The 18,238-nt window shown below is 36.6% G+C and overlaps 1 protein-coding gene across 7 annotated transcripts in view; it reads left to right on the top strand.

Moving 5' to 3' along the window:
• Nucleotides 1–18,238, top strand: part of LOC136342209 (maternal protein pumilio-like) — an 86,182-nt gene that overhangs the window by 53,084 nt on the left and 14,860 nt on the right. The gene's annotated exons all lie outside the window — the stretch shown is intronic.

Genomic DNA, 18,238 nt, shown 5'->3' with positions numbered 1-18,238 from the left:
TAATTTTATTCATTAGTCATTTAAACGTTTTAAAGCTTTCATTCAAGCTAAATATGATTTATATAGTAAGGCTGAATTGTGCATGGATGATTTTTTGTCGAAATGCTACGGCTAGAAAATCCTATTGTGCGACAATGCGAAACAAGATTTTAGCACTTAGAAATGAAAGAAAAAGTTATAAATTTATTCAAAACGTATTAAAATATTCCACCAAAATGATCAGTAATGTCGTAAAATTTACAGAAAAACTGGAAACGTGTGGTGGAAAAAGAAAAGCCACGTCAATAGATGATAGACGAATACAGATGGTGAGGAAAGTGTCTCCTTTCTTAACACGTAACAAAAATAAAAAGACAAATTAAAATTCACGCGAGCACTTCTATAGTGCGGAGGCGACTGTTCGAAGCAAATTTACTTGGGGGAAGCCCAAGGAAAATTCCTTAATTAACTGACATACAGATCTCCAACCGCCTAAAATTTGCAAGAGAGCATAGTCTTTGGCCTTCTTCTAGATGGAGGAATATTCTTTTATCACGACGAATCAAAAATTGTTCTCTTTAGTAGTGTTGGACAGGGACAGTATGTTGGAAGATCTCCATAATCTGACTACAACCCAAAGTGTACTCTGAAAACTGTAAAACATGATGCGTCCTCCATAATAGTATGGGGTTGTTTTTCGTATCGCGGCATATGTCCGATACATCGTATTGAGGGGATCACGGACCAAGTTGTGTATATTGATATGTTGGAAATGCAATGTTTCCTTATGACAATAATAATATTCCCATCAGATGGATCTTTGTGCAGGATAATGATCGTAAGCACAAGAGGAAAACGGTATGAACGTGGTTTGCCAACAATAAATTTGAGGTTTTGAAGTGGCCTGCTCAATCTCCGGATCTCAATTTCATTGACCATTTATGGACAGATGTTGAAAAAGGAGTTTTTGCAGCAAAACAAACCAATAATGAAAATCTGTGGAAAATTGTTCAGTATACTTCTAATGCAATTCTAGTTGAGAGGTGTTAGTGTTTAATCTGCTCGATAGCAAGGAGATGTTGCGCTGTTCATTTTCAAAAGGGGTAAAATATAAAGTATTAAGATTAGTTTACTTAAATATGTTAGTTTCTTTTTGGATTATGCACTTTTGGCAGAATATTTTTTTTTTTTTTGAAGAAGGGCTTTTTTGCCACAAATTGTTTTGCTTTTCGTTGCGTAATTAGTTAAGTTTTATGTTTTTTAGAAAAAAAGAATAAATTATTGAAATGTGTTCAAAACTGCAGGATTTTCTTAAAAAGTACTTGCACACAGTTAAATATTTTGCACTCGTCTGTACATACGTTAAAAAATAAACTCTAAGTCCGGAATATAGTGCAGATTATTACGTGTTACGAGTCAATATCGAGTATTCCTGAGTGTGAAATCAAAGAATTTAAACTTAACGTGGGTGGTGAAACTAAGGAAACAACTGGAGAAGGAAAAATAATTATTAGATTACATAATGAAAGTATATAACTCAGTTAAATAGGCCTTATAATGAATAGGGCAGGGTCTACTCTTCAGCGCGTCATTGACAGGTTTTTGGATCACAAAAAACTTTTCAAAATGATGGAAGATCTGGACGTCCACGAAAAATTAACGATTATAAACACCGATTAATTATTCGCAAAATCAAAGAATCTTTTCGGATGACCGCCAATCAAACTTCTGCAGAACATGAATGTTATAATAGTGTAAAAGTTTCTGTTAGCACTGTGAGAAGGTGTATAAGAAGTGCAGAACATCATGGTCGAGTTGGACGTAAAAAGTATTTCGTTGATGAGAGGAATCGTTAGAAAGGACTGAAATTCGCAAGTGAACATCTAAATCACCCTATAGAGTATTGGAATAAAGATTTTTTTTACTGATGAAAGTAAATTCAAAGTATATGCGTCAAACACACATTTTACAGTGTGGAGAAAGGGAAATGGAGGATTTAAAAAAGAAAATGTGCAAACAGCGCACAGTGACAGTGAAACATGACGGTGAATCTGTGTTTGCTTGCTGTTGTATGAGCGCAACTGGTGTCGGTGAATTACAGTTCATCGATGAAATTACGAACCATAGATCTTACATCGATATTCTGGAAAATAATCTCCATGCTAGTGCAAATGAAATGGGGCTTATTAACGATTATGAAAGGTGACCCATAGGCGTTTCATTATACTTCAGGCGGTGATAGAACATTGAAACATCATGTGGTTCCCAAATATGAACCATATTCCAATAATGCCTCATCATGTATCATCAAGGAGATATAGGGTATTAAACTTTTATTGAAATATAAAATTTTTATTGATATTTTCAAACCGTGTGATTTATGTAAATTAAATTTGGCATGTTTTGACAATGCCGTAGTAAATTGGTACGCCAATGATTTCCGTTAAAATAGAAATTATTTAATGAGGTTTCATTTCATTTAGAAAAAAAATGCTCACTTGACTCTTTTTTTATCCCACGCAAGTAAAAAAATAAAAACAGTCTACATGCATGATACTATCTAAATGGTTTTAATAACACTAAATGTGTTTCAAGTATTATTTATTTACCATAAAATTACAGAAATTGTTCAAATTGGAGGCCATTTTGGTCAAGGCATAATTGAGCTCGCTTGTGCACTGATGTCCTAACATGTTGAAATATTCCAGGTGTGTTTTGGATTTGTGTGCAGGCAGCCATCTCCCTTTCTAGCAACTCCTCTCCAGTTTTTATGTTTTTAGCTGGCAAAGGATGCGTCTGATAAAAAAGAGTCAAGTAAGCATTTTTCTTCTAAATGAAATGTAATTTCCAAAGATAATTTTTATTTAAAAAAAAAGCAGTGGCGTGCCATTTTTTGCTTTAGAAATGCCCTGAGGTGTGTCCGTCCACACACCACTGGCAAAATTAAGAATAATCTTTTTGCATAAACAATTGCGTTTACATTAACTAACTGCCAAAACATGCTAAATTGAATTTATATACAGTTGGGGGCAAAACATATGGAATATTTTTAATCCATCATAATTTTGTATCAAAATGGTTGTTTATTAAAAATAAAAATTATAAAAAAATGCAAGTATTTATTTAATAATATTATAAATAAAAACAATAAGTTATACTGGACAAAAGAATGGGATACTTCGTAAAATCCATTATAATCAATACAAAACTTTAAATAAACTCAGATTTCGTGGCATATCCTTTCTACTCGATATCAGCCTGACATCGACGCTGCATAAAATCAATTAAATTTTCACAAATAGAAATAGGAATTTCCACCTATTTTTCCTGCAGAAGTTTCCAAAACTCATCCCGATTGGACACATTACTGTCTGGAACTTTTTGTTTTAAGTGTTCTCAGAGAGGCTCATCGAATTGAGATCCGGCGAGTGAGACGGCCACTCTAACACGGAGATGTTATTATCACTCAGCAAATTTTTTACTGATAGGTATGAATGTTTAGGGTCGTTGTGCTGCTGAAAACGCCAAAGTAAAGGCATATCTTTATCAGCATATGGTTCTCAAGGATGGCTTTGTATCGAAATCGATTCATAATTTCCTGAGTTTCGACCAATGATCCAATATCGGATCAAGAAAAACATCCCCATACCATTATGTTGCCACCACCATGTTTCACTGTTAGTTTTTGGTAGTTGGGGTCAAACCTAGCTCCCACAAGTCGACAAACATAACTTTTCCCATCAGAATTAAAAATATTAACTTTAGTTTCATCGCTGAAGAGAACAATAGTCCACTTTGAAGGTGACCAAAACAAATATTCCTGAGCAAATTTAGTTCTGACCCTTCTGTTCTTCTGAAAAATTATGGGCTTCTTGACTTCAATCCTTTCTATTAATCCCATTTCGCACGACCGCCGACATACAGTGCGATCGCTTATTTTGATGTCATTATTGTTAGTCATTTTTTGCTTTATAGCCCTGGAGAACTTGCCAGGATCTGTAGATGATATTTTTTTAATTCGTCGTCGATAGTGGCATTCGTTTTAGACCATCTTTTACATCCTCGTGATTGCCAAATTTTCTTAAAACTTTAGAAACGGCCCCTTGGCTGAGTTTTGATATCTTTGCAATCCCTTTTTGACTGTGGCCATTATGTGGCATTTGGACCATTGAATTTCGAAAATCTTCGAAAAATACTTTTTCTTTGGCATATTGAAATGTTGTTTCAAAAAAATATTCTATACTTTTGTCCACAACTGTATCTCATGTGGTTTTGAGGATATTAATAAGCATACAACTTTTAAATAAAACATCCTATATCCTCCTGATAAAGCATTATTGGAATATAGTCTATATGAAGAATCACATTATTTTTCAATGTACAATCACCGGAAATATAATGAAACATTCACGGGACACCCTATATATGTATGCAGGATAATTAACCCCAAATATACTACATATAATGCCGGGCAATGGATTTTATCAAATGTACTAAAATACTTTAGTACCACCGCAATCTCCAGACCTTATGCCATTGGACATTTATGGGATTATCTGGAGGGAAAAGTACGCCATCATCATATTACATCTAAAGACAGTCTAAAACATGCTCTTCTGGAGGAATGGAACAAAACAACGTCTTCGGTAACATCGCAAATTGGTAAATTTTACAGAGTGTTCCAAACATGTGTCGAATAATAGTAGTTGTGGTTCTTTGGCTCGTTATAAGAAAAAAAGTTCCTATTAGCAAGGGTCCGTAAACACACCGTTTTCGTGATACAGGGTATCAAAAAACATTTTTTTTTTCAGTTTTTTGACGATATCTCAGAAATTGTTTCAGATAGAGAATTCGATTTTGTACATCTATTATCGTTAATATTAGTTATGTTTAAAGCCCTACTTCAATTTTTTCCATATGCTAGAGGCCGTGATTTTAAGATTGCGTGAGATTTGTTTGCCCCAAATTATTACGCCACTAGGAAAATAAACATTTTAGAATCACAAGAATTGTTGAAAATGGCCGTCTCCTATGATAATGCAGGCCTCCAACCCACGTCGTAGCGACTAACGTACCCGTTCGAAAATGCCCAGAGTATTGCGGATCGTATTGCAGGATGCAATAATGCGATTCTTCATTCAGCAGTTCTTCAGCATTATCAATTGGTGTAGTGTAAACGAAACTTGTTGAGTGATCCCACAAAAAAAAATCTAAAACATTTAGATCTGAGAATCGAGGAGGCGAAACCTGTGGTCCAATTATTGCGATTCTAAAATGCTAATTTTCCCAGTGGCCTAAAAATTAGGGATAAAAAAAATCTAACGCAACCCTAAAATTTTCGCTTTTCACATGTGGAAAAACAATTGAGGTAGCGCCCAAAACGTAACTAGTATTAATAAGGATAGGTGTAGAAAATCTGAATCCTGTATCTGGAACGATTCCTGAGATATCGGCAAAAAATTGCTAATTTTTTTTTGACACCCTGTATCTCGAAAACGGTGTGTTTTCAGACCTACGTTACTAGGAACTTTTTTCTTATAATGAGACAAAGAATTACACTCTTCATTTTCCGACACACGTTTTCGACTATCCTGTATACCACAACGGATTGAAGCTATTACAAAATCAAACTCCAAAACTAAAAAGTATTGATTTTGCAAAAATTTTGTTTATTTTAAAAACTTCTTAATTTTTTATTAACTGTACGAATGCTTTTTACTCCTGCATTTTTACAAATCTTTTTGTTTTTGTTTTTATTTTGGTAAATAAGAGGAAGAATGGAATTTTGCTTGTACCGATTTTGTTTTATAAATGTTAAAGATTATTTGTGAATTATATTAGTAGTAGTAGAAACTCTTTTTTCACCTAAGAAAAAGCTATCGGCCTCATTGCCCTTTTTGCCTTTGACACAATGTTTTACCTTTTCTTCTTTACAATTCAATCAAATATTCACAAAGAAGGGAAGAGAAAAAAAATCAGAATTCTTGGAACTATTTCAACAGGGTAGTCGAAGGGAAGAGAAAGCGGGATTTTTTTCTTTGTCTTGTTAGGCAAAGGGGTTGAGATAGTCCTATTGTAGTCATTAGTGTCCGTTCATATAATTGTGCCTTGGATCACCTATGGAGGGGGTTCTTGGAGTATCTTATCTTGGTGATTAGTATCAGTGCGATCTGTTCTGTAATTTGCATTCGCTGTCTTTTTCTCTCTGTAGCATTTATTCTTATTATATGTAGATAGTCCCATGGCGGCAGACAGATTTTGCCAATTTTGGTGGCCGCTTTGGTACTAATCCCTTTATTTTTGTATATCATTGTTCTAAAATGTTTGGTTCTTTCAATGGTTTCCGTTCTAGTATTTTATACGTGTTTGGTGAATTTTAACTTATTATCAATTGTTATCCCTAGATATTTTACTTCCAGTTTTGGTTTCGTTTGATGACCGTGTGTTACTATTGTTGGGGAGTTCTCTTTTATCTGATGGTTTGGTAGAAGCAGTTGATTTTGGTGACTGTGAATTATACTTAATTGTTAATGTTCATTAGTAATTAGTATATCCACAATGTTTTATTTTGATATAAGCCGTATTACGAATACGGAATACGGAATTTTTACACCAACTGCACCTTTGATGTGTAAGTTTGTGTCATTTTTTTTAACCGTTTCTCGTGTTCTCTCAAGCTTGTTCGGACTGTTGGAAAGTACCGTTTCTGCGATCTAATACGAGGTTTGTCCGAAAAGTTCGTATAAAAGTGAGGCAAAAAATTTAATTCACATTTAATCAGGTAATTCAATTTTGTCCCCTTCACAACAATCCCTCTGAGACACAATACACTTGCGCCGTCTTCGTTTCCACTACTGGAAAGCTCTTGGCTTCAGAGCAAAAAGCACGTAAGGTAGCATGCTGTGAAGCTTGGATGGAAGGTGAAGAGGGTGATAACTTTCTCCATAGAGTAATTATCGAAGATGAGTCTAGGTTTTACGAATTTGATGTGAAACTCAAATCCCAAGGCAAGGAATTGGAAGCAATCTGGGAAGCCAAGGACGAACAGGTCGAGGAAATCGAGGTCTAACGTCAAGCAGTGTTGATGTTTTTTTTTTTTTTATTCTCTGGGATCATCCACCGAGAATTCGTCCCTCCAGGTCAGACTATTAATGGAAACTTCTACGTTGGTGTCCTCAGCCGCCCCAAAGCTTGCGTGGCTCGGGTTGGACCGAATTCGGCCCGAGGGAGGCGGTGGATTTTCCATCGCGACGGTGCTCCTGCTCCCACTTCCCTGATTCTCCGTTAGTTTTTGACCACAAATTGCATTACCACGACGCAATCAGCCCTCTCATTCACCGGATTTGACGCCACGTGACTTTTTTCTATTTTCTAAATGCAAGATGGCACTTCGAGGGCGACATTGCGGTGACGTTGAGACCATCAAATATCTGATACGAAAAGGGAGCCGAAAAACCTCAAAACAGAGGGCTTCCGAAGAGCTTTCCAGCAGTGGAAACAAAGATGGCGCAAGGGCATTGTGTCTCAGGGAGATTAGTTTAAAGGAGACGAAATTAAATCTCTCGTTTAAATGTGAAATAAATTTTTCGTTTCACTTTTATACGAACTTTCCGGACAAACCCCGTAGAATGCACTAAGAGACCATCCAGTTTTGAAGCGATTTATTCGAATCCCACACATGTGCCTCAACCTTGAAATACTGTTTGCTGTAAAAGTGTTACGCGACATAGTTGTCCCATATGGCGGAGATACGTCGAAATGAAAAAGGTCGTTTCCCAGAAAATCAGGCGATGGTGATCGCTTCAGACTAATATTTACAGAATTGGGACGTTAATTCCATATACGAGCTTTTCGGAAAGCAATCAAACTTAACCGATAAAAACTTTATAATTTACTTGTTGACGTAATCGCGCGCGGACTAGCACCATCCAAGGGAGCAAAAAGTTTTTGTATTAACCGAGTAACGCGGAAAACATGATATTTCAGATCAATCCCCCGGAAGTTGGCGTGAAGTTCCAGCCTCTAGGGGCCAGCTCCCGTTTTACCTCCAAAACGCTGTAGATTTTTCGCGTGCGAACCTCTCCGCGGTCCAAATTTAATTTTAATTGAAAACTAGACCTTTTCAAGCGATGGAACGAGTGTACATTACGCGAGCCTCGTGAATTATTAGAATTATGTGGGGGAGACCCCAATTCCCTCTTGTAAACTCACTTTCCGTAACCCGGCAGGAAAATGAATTTATTATGTTTAAACGGCCCTTGAAATTCAAAGGCTGGGTGTATAGGAATAAATGGAAAATGTCACTTCCACTATTAAAATTGCTGCATCGCTGACAAGATGGAAGATGTATTACGTGCTTGGGAAATAAAGACCCCGCCGGCAAGGCTAAATCAGCTGAGAAAAGTTCCACGAATTCTAATCAAAAATTATTGCAATTTTCACTATACAGTGAGTAATAGGGCTGTGCAGCTGCATAGCAAACAACGGAGGACGTCACCACGTGAAGTGAGCTAGAGAAGAAGCGCGGACCTGAAACTTTAAGTCTAACTCATACTCCAACTTTGTAATTAGATTTGCAAACTTCCAGTCTAAATAACTCCAATTAAAGCGAGGAAGGCTGCCGTGCAGTTAGGTGCCAATTGGTATAAGAGGCAGAGAGAGGACTCGTGAATCTTGGCATTTCTCTCTATTATTTCAGACTTGTTGAAACATTTTTGAGCAGCGACATGCGAACTCATTCAAATTGTTTGTCGTCGTGCAGTTAATTTGTTTAAACTGGGATTAGCTCTTTGGGTAGGATTTAGATAACTTGAAGCCGCTCGTGTGTCAATTTGTTTTGTGAAATTTCAGTTATATTGTATGTAAACGAGGAGTTAGCGAAATCATTTCCGTCGATTTAGCCAACGGTTGAGAACGTGATTTTAAGCAAAAAAAGTTTCTTCCGTACAACTCCTGTGTTCTGTAGAACAGCGGTCGAAAACCTAGTAGTTTTTTGAAAAGAAAAAAATTAAAATTAAGTTGCTAACCGAAAAGCTATGATGAACTGAAAGTTTTAATAAAACGTTGAAAAACGCGCTTGACAGATGTTGATTGTTTGAAATATAACAAAAACAAGTTAAAATTATTCAACAGTAACATTGCTAAAAGTAATTTAAAACTTAAATACAATGCAATCCGTTTATAATGGGCTCGAGGGGACCGAGAAGTTTAGTTCATTATACCCGAGTGTCTATCTTGCAAGAATCAAACGAATTACATAGATAATTTTTAAAAAACTCGTTTTAATGACTAATTGAACAGAAATAAAATACTTGGTTAGGATAACCCTTTAAAAATATATAATATACAGAAATTGACTATTCATAATTATTTTACGAAAAAATCGGTTATTTTCCTTTGAACAGAGGTTTTTTTTTTAAATTTAAGTCTTCTGCATATGCAGTTTAATTTTTTTATAATTTAGAAAAAAACTCATTGCTGTTTTCTTGTTGAAGGAAGTAGTGTTGTAGAGTGTGTACACAATACAGAACCTCTTTTGTGGAACGGCAGTTACTTCTTCAATATCATCATCATCATCATCAATACCTTCAATTTCTACTTCTTCAAGTCCCTGATTAACTAAATCTCTGTATCTGCTAATTCTTCCCTCACAACAGCGTCATTGTCACCTTTTACAAAATCATCAAAAATCAGTAAATTCATTAATTTGTCTTCTCTTATCGAGCCAATGGAATATCATCCTCTGGATCAAATTTCATATTAAAAGATGTTGTTTTTGATAAGCCGGAACGGCGAAAACAATTACTGATAGTTTGTGTAGAAACCTCATCCCATGCTAAACTTAATAAATTTATAGCGCCTAAAATGGTAATACTTCTGATGTTAGTATTATCCTGAGTCTACAAGAGTTTCACTAAAATTTGTTGCCGGCAAATTTGCTTTAAACTCCAAGTTATACCCTTGCCCATCGGCTGTAAATGTGACGTCATATGGGGTGGGAAAAAGTAAGCTTTATGTTGCCCGGTTCAATCTCCGGATGGGCTGAAGAGTTTTCAACTCACAATAATATTGTTCTTTTTTCTTTGAGAAGCTCTCGGTGCCATTTTTTAAATATAATCTGCAAGAATTGACGGCTCCATCCGTGTCTTGTCGTTTCAAAAATAGTTAATAGGAAGACTGTTAATGTTTTTAAAGAACACTTAGAATTTTCAAATTTTGCTGATATACTGGCAATCCTTAATGCTGAAAATAAACATTGTTACACTTCCCTTAGCTATACTGAGTAGTTTTCGTTTCTCAGGTACAGAAGCAGTAGCACAAATGATGATTGTGATTTGTTCTTCACACATTTTTCCTCTGCTACATCTGTCGTTTTTTAACTTCTGCGTTTTACCTGACAAAGTTTTATCTTAAAAAATTCGTGATCCGTCAGCGGTAAATACGTTTTCTTCTGTCTAATGATCACTTAGGCCAATATGGCCAAATAGAGACCAACAACTCATCTGTAATATTTCTATCTACTTTTTAAATTTTTTTTTATAGAGGTTGAGGGGAATCTGCCAGCAGACATTGGGGGCTTGGCACTCGACAATTTTATTTGCCCCCTTTGTGTCGGGTTAACGTCCCAATCCAGGGCATGCCGAGTGACTAAACCCCCTGTTCTCTCTTCACCGTTGTTCCCCTCGGCACCGCCGCAAGGCATTACTTCGGGGGAAATTTCCATCTACTGAGGCCCACTCACCGTATATGTTTCCAAACAGAGTGTTATGCCATTTTTTAAAACGATCAAGCCATCCAGAGCTGCATTTGAAGCCATCACGAATCACTTTTCCAAATTCCTCTGCTTTCATTTGTAACATTGGCCCCTTTACTGGGAAATTATTAGCTCTTTTCCGTTGAAACCACTTAAATAACGTTTCGTCGACCCGGGAGTGTAAAGGCAAACGAATTTCTTTTGGTCATTACTTTTCCAATCGTTTTCAGTTTTCTCACGAATTTTCCAAATATTTAGCTCTGTGGACTTTTTTAACCCTACTTTTGAGCATACAAATGATTGAGAATCCTTTCTCAATATCATTTATTATTGTCAGTTTTTCGTGTAACCTTAATGCACATTTTACATCGAAAAACTTCGTTTATGATAAACAAAATTTAAAAAAATGTTGATTCTCTGTAAACGAGGGTCGATTATAAACGAGTCCATATTGTCCGAGGGTTTCACTTATAACTTTATATATGGTTAATCTCGGACTTAAAAATCAAGTCATTACATGCGAGTTCGTTATAAATGGATTACATTGTAATACGTAGGAATGCAAATTAACCGGTAAAAGTAAACATACACGGCAATGCCGAGTCGAACCCTCAAAACCTGACCCTTTAAAGGGTCACCCAAGTAAATTTTGCTTTGAAGTGACAAAGCTTTGGATCGACAGTTAACAGTATCGGACACAAAAACCCTTGTGAAAATGCATACCTATTTTATGCAGCTACTTACGGAGATACCGAAATGAGATAAAAACGACGCGACGTTGCCAATTCTCAAAATATGTGTTTTTTTGCTTTACGGGGGGACAATGGTCGTATTTACGAGCCCTGTTGTACGGAACATTTTTGTTTAAAACGATATTCTTAAACATTGATTAAATTCACGAAAGTTATTTAATTAACACTGTATATTATATACAGTGTGGGCATAAAGTATGAAATAAATTCATTTTCTCGTTCTGGAATTAAAATAGGGGGACACGTCGACGTTAGTTTAAAATCCGACGTATTTTGGTTGGATAATATAAACTGTGACGGCATCATTGTTCCACATAAGACATTAGTGTAAATTTTTTTTTTAATGGTAATCATTGTTCTTGATAATTTCCTGCGCAAGCGCGTCCATTTTTACATAGAGGACAACTTTTTCTGTTGTGTTACATAACAGTTTTTTCGTTAAATTCCCAAAAGTACATTGTCTATTCGGCTATTTGTTGCTAAATAAAGCACACACACTTTCTGTCGTGTTCACACTCTCTCACCATGGGCAGCCATCGTAACAATATCAATTCTTTGTACTATGAACAAACGCATAGTAATACCACGTCTATTTAAAATGAAACCTTCACGAAGTCAAACCAAAGCTTCCAAGCATTAAAATTAAAACATTATTGTTATGTTTCGTGTTAAACGATTAACAATACTTGTTCTATGGAAGTAAATAAACAGACCTACTAAGCAAATCGACAAACACTCCAATCCGTTTAACGGATGTCGGTATTTTAGGTGGCGTGAAGGAAAGTAGGTTTTTGAGAATTTAGTTAAAAACATTGTTATCTAACGTAGTAAAAGTTCATGTTCTGTATTTAAAAAGTGGGGCTTTTCCCGTAAAACTATCAAAAACAGGGGTTGCCGTTACATTAACATTAACGTCATATCTGGAATAATAATGATGTCACAGCTAATATTATCCAACCAAAACACGTGTAATTTTAAACTAAAGTCGACGCATTCAAGCATTTTTTATTTTTTTATAGCCAGTACAGGCTTGCTCATTATATTATATGTATTGTAACATCACATATATGTATACATTATGTTGTATGTGCACGTATATGTCGTTTTCTGAGCACAAAGCAGTTGTCGGAGTTGTCGAATTCGCCGTTTGAACGGCGAATATAAATATGGGGAAATTTCCAAAACGAGCGGAGATATTAAAAAACGCTCTGGCCTGTTTTTTTTGTTTTTTTTTCCCAACTTGCGGAGGACTATTCCGGATTCAACGTCAAACGAACGACATAATAAAACATCAAAGACAGACGAAAACGGCGGCAATAGTGCTGCTTTTAGTCTGCACCGGTGCGGGTGCCCGAATTCATAATTATCTAATAAACGCTCACGAAGAAATCTTCCCGCACAAAGAGATTTTATTAAAGCCTCTTTGAGCATGCGTGTACGGAAATGCCGCAATTTTTAATAAACGTGAAAATGCACCATATTATCTGATAAAAAGAGTCGTGTTATCGATTTCTCCTAATTCCGATTCCATCCACATCTCACCCTGTGGTGCCCTTTTAACAGTGAAACATGAAATAAGGTCGCGTGCTATTCTAAAGAGAAAAGACGGTTTGCCCTGTAACACGGTGGCATCCAATTTGTTGCCGTACAAATAACGCTTAAACATGCGAGCAACTTTATCTACGACGGATATCGCGTCAAACAAAGTGGCCGTTTTGTGTTTCGAGGCAAAGTGCCGTTCTCCCATCTAAGATTTTTACGTTTGCCCCCCCCCCCTCCCCCAATTCCCCCCCCCATTTCCCCCCATTCCCCCCATGATTTTCATTCATTTATGCGCGTCTGAGAATGTAGTTTTCAATTTCGATCGTTTGGGCGAATGTTGAAATACTGCAGCCGTCCAAATATGGGCCTCTCTCGTACCTTTCGCCTGCGAAATATTAGTGTGCGTAAAAAGATACATCGAGGCTCTTTATATTTAGATGATCAAAGTGTTTTCCTTTCATCCCAACTGGATCCTCGCAAGAGCCAATTTCATTTTTTTCTCTCTTCCCCCTTTTGCCCATCCGATTAGGGCTCTGCGCATTTTTCAATCCGAATTTTACCCCCCGTTTCTGGATGCAAATAAAAACGAGATAAGAAATCCTGCTTAGGGACACCTTAAAAAGGATTTAGGTTGTTTGGGGCCGTTTCGCTGGGCTTGTTTCCCGGGTTTATCGCCAGGATTATACCGTGAATGTTCAAAAGGAGTTTCTGTTTTGTGAATTTTCGTTCTTCGAGCAGAGACGAACAGCAAACTAAAAGAAACGACTTTCAATTATTCAAACCGTCGACAACGTCTTATTATATTCTCCCATGCAATACTGCAAGTGTGATCCAACGGCACTTGGCAGTTGTCGCTTTAATACTACGCTACCCGATTTCCTGGCATGATCCTTAGTTACAGCATTAAGCGAGTAATTAATCAAAATCGCTTATAACCTCCCAGACCATAAGGGAATTTTTAGTCTGCGGCTTTCGCACTAATTAGGGAAGCAAACACACCTAAAATGGTGGAGCCCTGGCAAACTTTGATATTTACCACACTCGGTAAATTAACCCGATTGTTGTTGCCCGTCCTCGGTCCGGGAATTTAAATCGTCCTAATTAGTCAATCTGGCCATTATTGATGGTTTATCCAAAGACAATGATTCATCGCCTCTTTCAGATTATGTTTCACACATATGAGCATCGCAGACGTTACCGGCGCTCTGAAAGGGTTTTTTTTTTTTTAAAACCTTACGTATTCAACCGCACCTAAGTGCTCACAAAACGGAGAAAGGTTTAGTCTTTTATGACAAAAGAAATCTCTGCGGCAAAAGTAGAAGCTGATGGGCTTCCTGTAATTAAAACAACATCGGCTTTCAGCACGGAGACCTGCTATGATTGATGTTTGTCGAACTGTTTACTGATCGATAAATGATTTTATTACAAGTAGTGACCAGGACTTTCACCGGATCCCGCAACATCACCACATATATTCACACATTATGTATAAGTGGAAAGTAGAATGCATTAGAGGCATTAAACAAACCATAATCGTCCTCGCTCGTGTGGAAAGCTTTAGAACCGCAAATACACAAGGATTTTACCCTCGTGTTAAGCGTCTCTTCCGATTCATAATTCTATACTGGGCCCTAATTCCTTTTTGCGGCCTCAATTTCCATGATGCTCAATTATATCCATTTTGGATGCATGACGACACAAACGACGCTAATCTCTGCATATACGAGGACGCATCAGTTTTCCCGAAGCGTCGTAAAATTCAGGTCTTAAAAACGAGGACAAACAACTGAATTACTAACCAAGAAACGAAAGGGACCTGGGGGTGGAAAGGGTGGGATTCGTCGTCGCTAGATTGCGCTTAGCTTTTCCCCTTAAAAGGGTTTGTTTTTGGGCCAGCCATGCAAGAAATAAAAAGCGTAATACTCCTTGTATCACCTTACTGAAGCGAAGACCGTGTTTTTGCCATCTCGTTCTCTCCCCATTTCACGAAAACAACAAGTAGATGGATTGATTCCTCGTGGGTGGCAAAAACAAAGTACGTCCTTGGGAGATGGAATGTCCCTAGTCCCTGGGGCGTTTTAATGACTGCAAAAGCCACTCAGCGCGCGAAGTAATGTGTTTTCGGCTCATCCCATTTACCAGCAATTTTTTCTTCAAAAGGTTTCCGATCGAATGGGTTAGGAAAGTAACGCCATATCTCTGATCAAGTAGATCGTCTAACGGAACCGAAAAGATCCGTTACCGGTTAGCAATTCTCGACAATCTCAAATGACGATTATGCGGGTTGCGTACTTTGTTATTGGATAAGACTTTAAATGGCATGTACGAACACATTTCCATACATGCAGGAAGTCTCACGAAACTGCTCTGTTCTCGATTTTACCGACATCTATAAGGATCTCTCGTGAGGCTTTTATCAAAATAAAAGGTGAGATATCAGTTTATCCCATCGAAGAAGAATAGTTCCTTCTTCGAAAAAATTATTTTTTCGACGTAAGACGTGATTCTTTGCAAAAGAAAATCCGAATTTTTTTACTTTTGTGTCATGGAACAACGTTGATATAGTGAGCTAATTAATGAACGGCTTTATCACTCAATCGAGGCCGTTCGCTATTTGGAGCGCAAATAAAAAACACAACAGTGATACAATACGTTTAGTTCGTTAGTAACTCAATATTTTAAGCGATAAAGTAGGTGTTCACTTATTTTAGTAATAACATAAACGAAATAGCCCAATAAAAAAGATAATACATAGTAGATAATACGTAGTAGAAATATCTAAGAAAGAGTAAGAGATAGAAAAAAACTCAGTGTCCATTTTTGAGGCAGATTCAATGCCGGTTCGGCAAACGTTTTATCGTCTTTTGTTCTCGTCTTATAAACAAAAGTTCGATTTTTCAAATTTTCGAAAAATCCTTTTTTTGTTTTGCTAGTGTATTAGGACGTTGTTGGAGTAGATTATGGTGAAAAGGGCAAAAAAAATTAAGTTTATGGTTTTTAGCGTTAAGACATAAAGTTGTTTTTTTTAAACATAAATCATAATTGTTTTTGGTGTCATTAAAAAGGCACTTTTTCCTCATTAAAATTAACTACAATTTGTATGGACTCGTATTAATCTCACATACCTATTTTTACAGAAAAAAAAAACAAAAATTTTTGCGGTAGGTAGCTGTTGTGACGTTAAAAAAATTCACTCTAATGAGGTTGTATTTGTTCACTATTCAGAGGTTAACGTTAATATTTTTGTGTTCACTGCAGTGAACAGTTAATTATACATATTATTTTTATTTTTTCATTATACATTACACATTTATTACACACATTCTATATTATGTATAGCATGTTCCGTATAACAGGACTCCTGTACCTGTAAGCTTTCAAGACTGTGGGGTGAACAGAGGTGCTGAGTGGGGTAACATATTAAAAAATAGCTGAAAAATACAATAAATAATATACTGAAACCTGAACTAATTTAACAAAACCTAATAGTTCCTAAATAGAAACAAACTATAACATAACTGAAAAACAGTTAAAATACATTCATATGTGAGTTTGGTTAGGTTAGGTTTCATTATTTCGTTTATTACATTTTTCAACAATTTTTTTGTTTTTTTGTACCCACCGAATACCTCTCTATTGACTCCATGGTCCCGAAAGCTTGCAGATGTTCATATGTAAATTTTTTTTTTAATTGCAATTTTTTGATAATAATGACATTAGAATATGAAAGGAGTTATTTTCTGAAAAGAAGAAACCATTTTTGGTGGGTTAAAGTGGTGTGGACCTAAATAAAAAATGTCACTTGGCTGAAACTGAGAATTAAACTCTTAATCTTGATTTTAATAAGTCAAAAGTACGTCCAATGCAAAAAGGGCTATTAAAGTTGTTTCGTGGTGGTTGAAACTGCAGGATATTTTTCTCTAACTTTGTCATTCAGCTGCAGTTCCAACGCTAAATTACGCCCGCTTTGAGTCCGAAGACTGTTATTTTTATTTCAAGTTGCATTCGAGTTAATGGGAGTGATTAACGAGAAAACTCCATAAAGACGAAATCAGTGGAAATGACCACATTGAGATAAATTTTTAAACGAGAATCCTGGAATTTTGTTTGTTCTACAGTTTGATAAATCGTCCTTTAATAGTATAGTAGCATGTGGAATAAAACACTAGTATTTGGTAGTAATTAAAAAAAGACAACAGTCGCTTTCAATTTACCGCATAATAGCGATACTTTACTCGTCTCTACTGATTCCCTCTCTAATACTAAATTGCTTAAAACTCAATTTTTTGAGATAGTCACGCTAGTTTCTCGGCAATGAAAAGAGATTGAATTGAAACAGGATCGAATATAACAACCATAATTAAAAGTTTCCTTTAAAGACGCGGAGGTCTTGCCTCGGGTTTGTTCCACAGGAAGAAAAATCATTCTGAATCGACAGAAATAGATGCGAGAAGTCCCAGCCCGTACCACTGCGCATGTTTCTAATGGTTTCGAACGGTCCGGGATGGGTTGACGTCGAGACGTCAGTCCTTACGTCACGGATCGAGGACTTTTAAGTTTAGGTTGAGAAGGGGACTCAAAGATGGCGCGCGCAGATTTCATAATTTCTTACAAAGTGAGTCATCTCCTTGTGACCGAGATGACGCTTCTTGGAAATGGCATTTGAAATATTAATGACAGGACATTTGAGTGTGGATTATGCGGAAGTGACAATGAAAAAGGAAAAGAAAAGCAATAATAAGACTACCAAGAAGAGAACGAGGCTGGAATTATTCTGACCAGTTTGTTCGTGAGTTGATCATATGCAAGTGATTCGAACTCATTTTTTTCCTTTTTGCCTATTAAACGATGATTAATTTTACGAAGAAGAACCGCGATCGAACAAGGTACCTTTACATGAGTTCTTATAAAAGGACCTTTTTTTGGCCTGTTATGGATGTTAACGATAGATCAATTTCCAATTAACCTCCGCTTCGGGTCGAGCCGCGTACCTGTCGTTTTCATGCGCATGCACTTAACATTCAATTCCATCGTTTCATTGAAGGTGAGAAATGAACGCCATGCGCAATGCGTTAACTGTATGCACCACGTCGAACTAGACGGCGGCTTTAAAGCTTGACATTGACGTTGACAGACATGATTCTGTAACTAATCGGCATCGATTGATGAATTACGTTGATGGTAACGACTCTATATCTCATTTCTCAGGTGT

The sequence above is a fragment of the Euwallacea fornicatus genome, chromosome 11, assembly GCF_040115645.1.
Source record: "Euwallacea fornicatus isolate EFF26 chromosome 11, ASM4011564v1, whole genome shotgun sequence".
Taxonomy (NCBI): domain Eukaryota; kingdom Metazoa; phylum Arthropoda; class Insecta; order Coleoptera; family Curculionidae; genus Euwallacea; species Euwallacea fornicatus.
The sequence above is the reverse complement of the archived record's forward strand: the minus strand, read 5'-3'. Positions and strand labels throughout refer to the sequence as shown.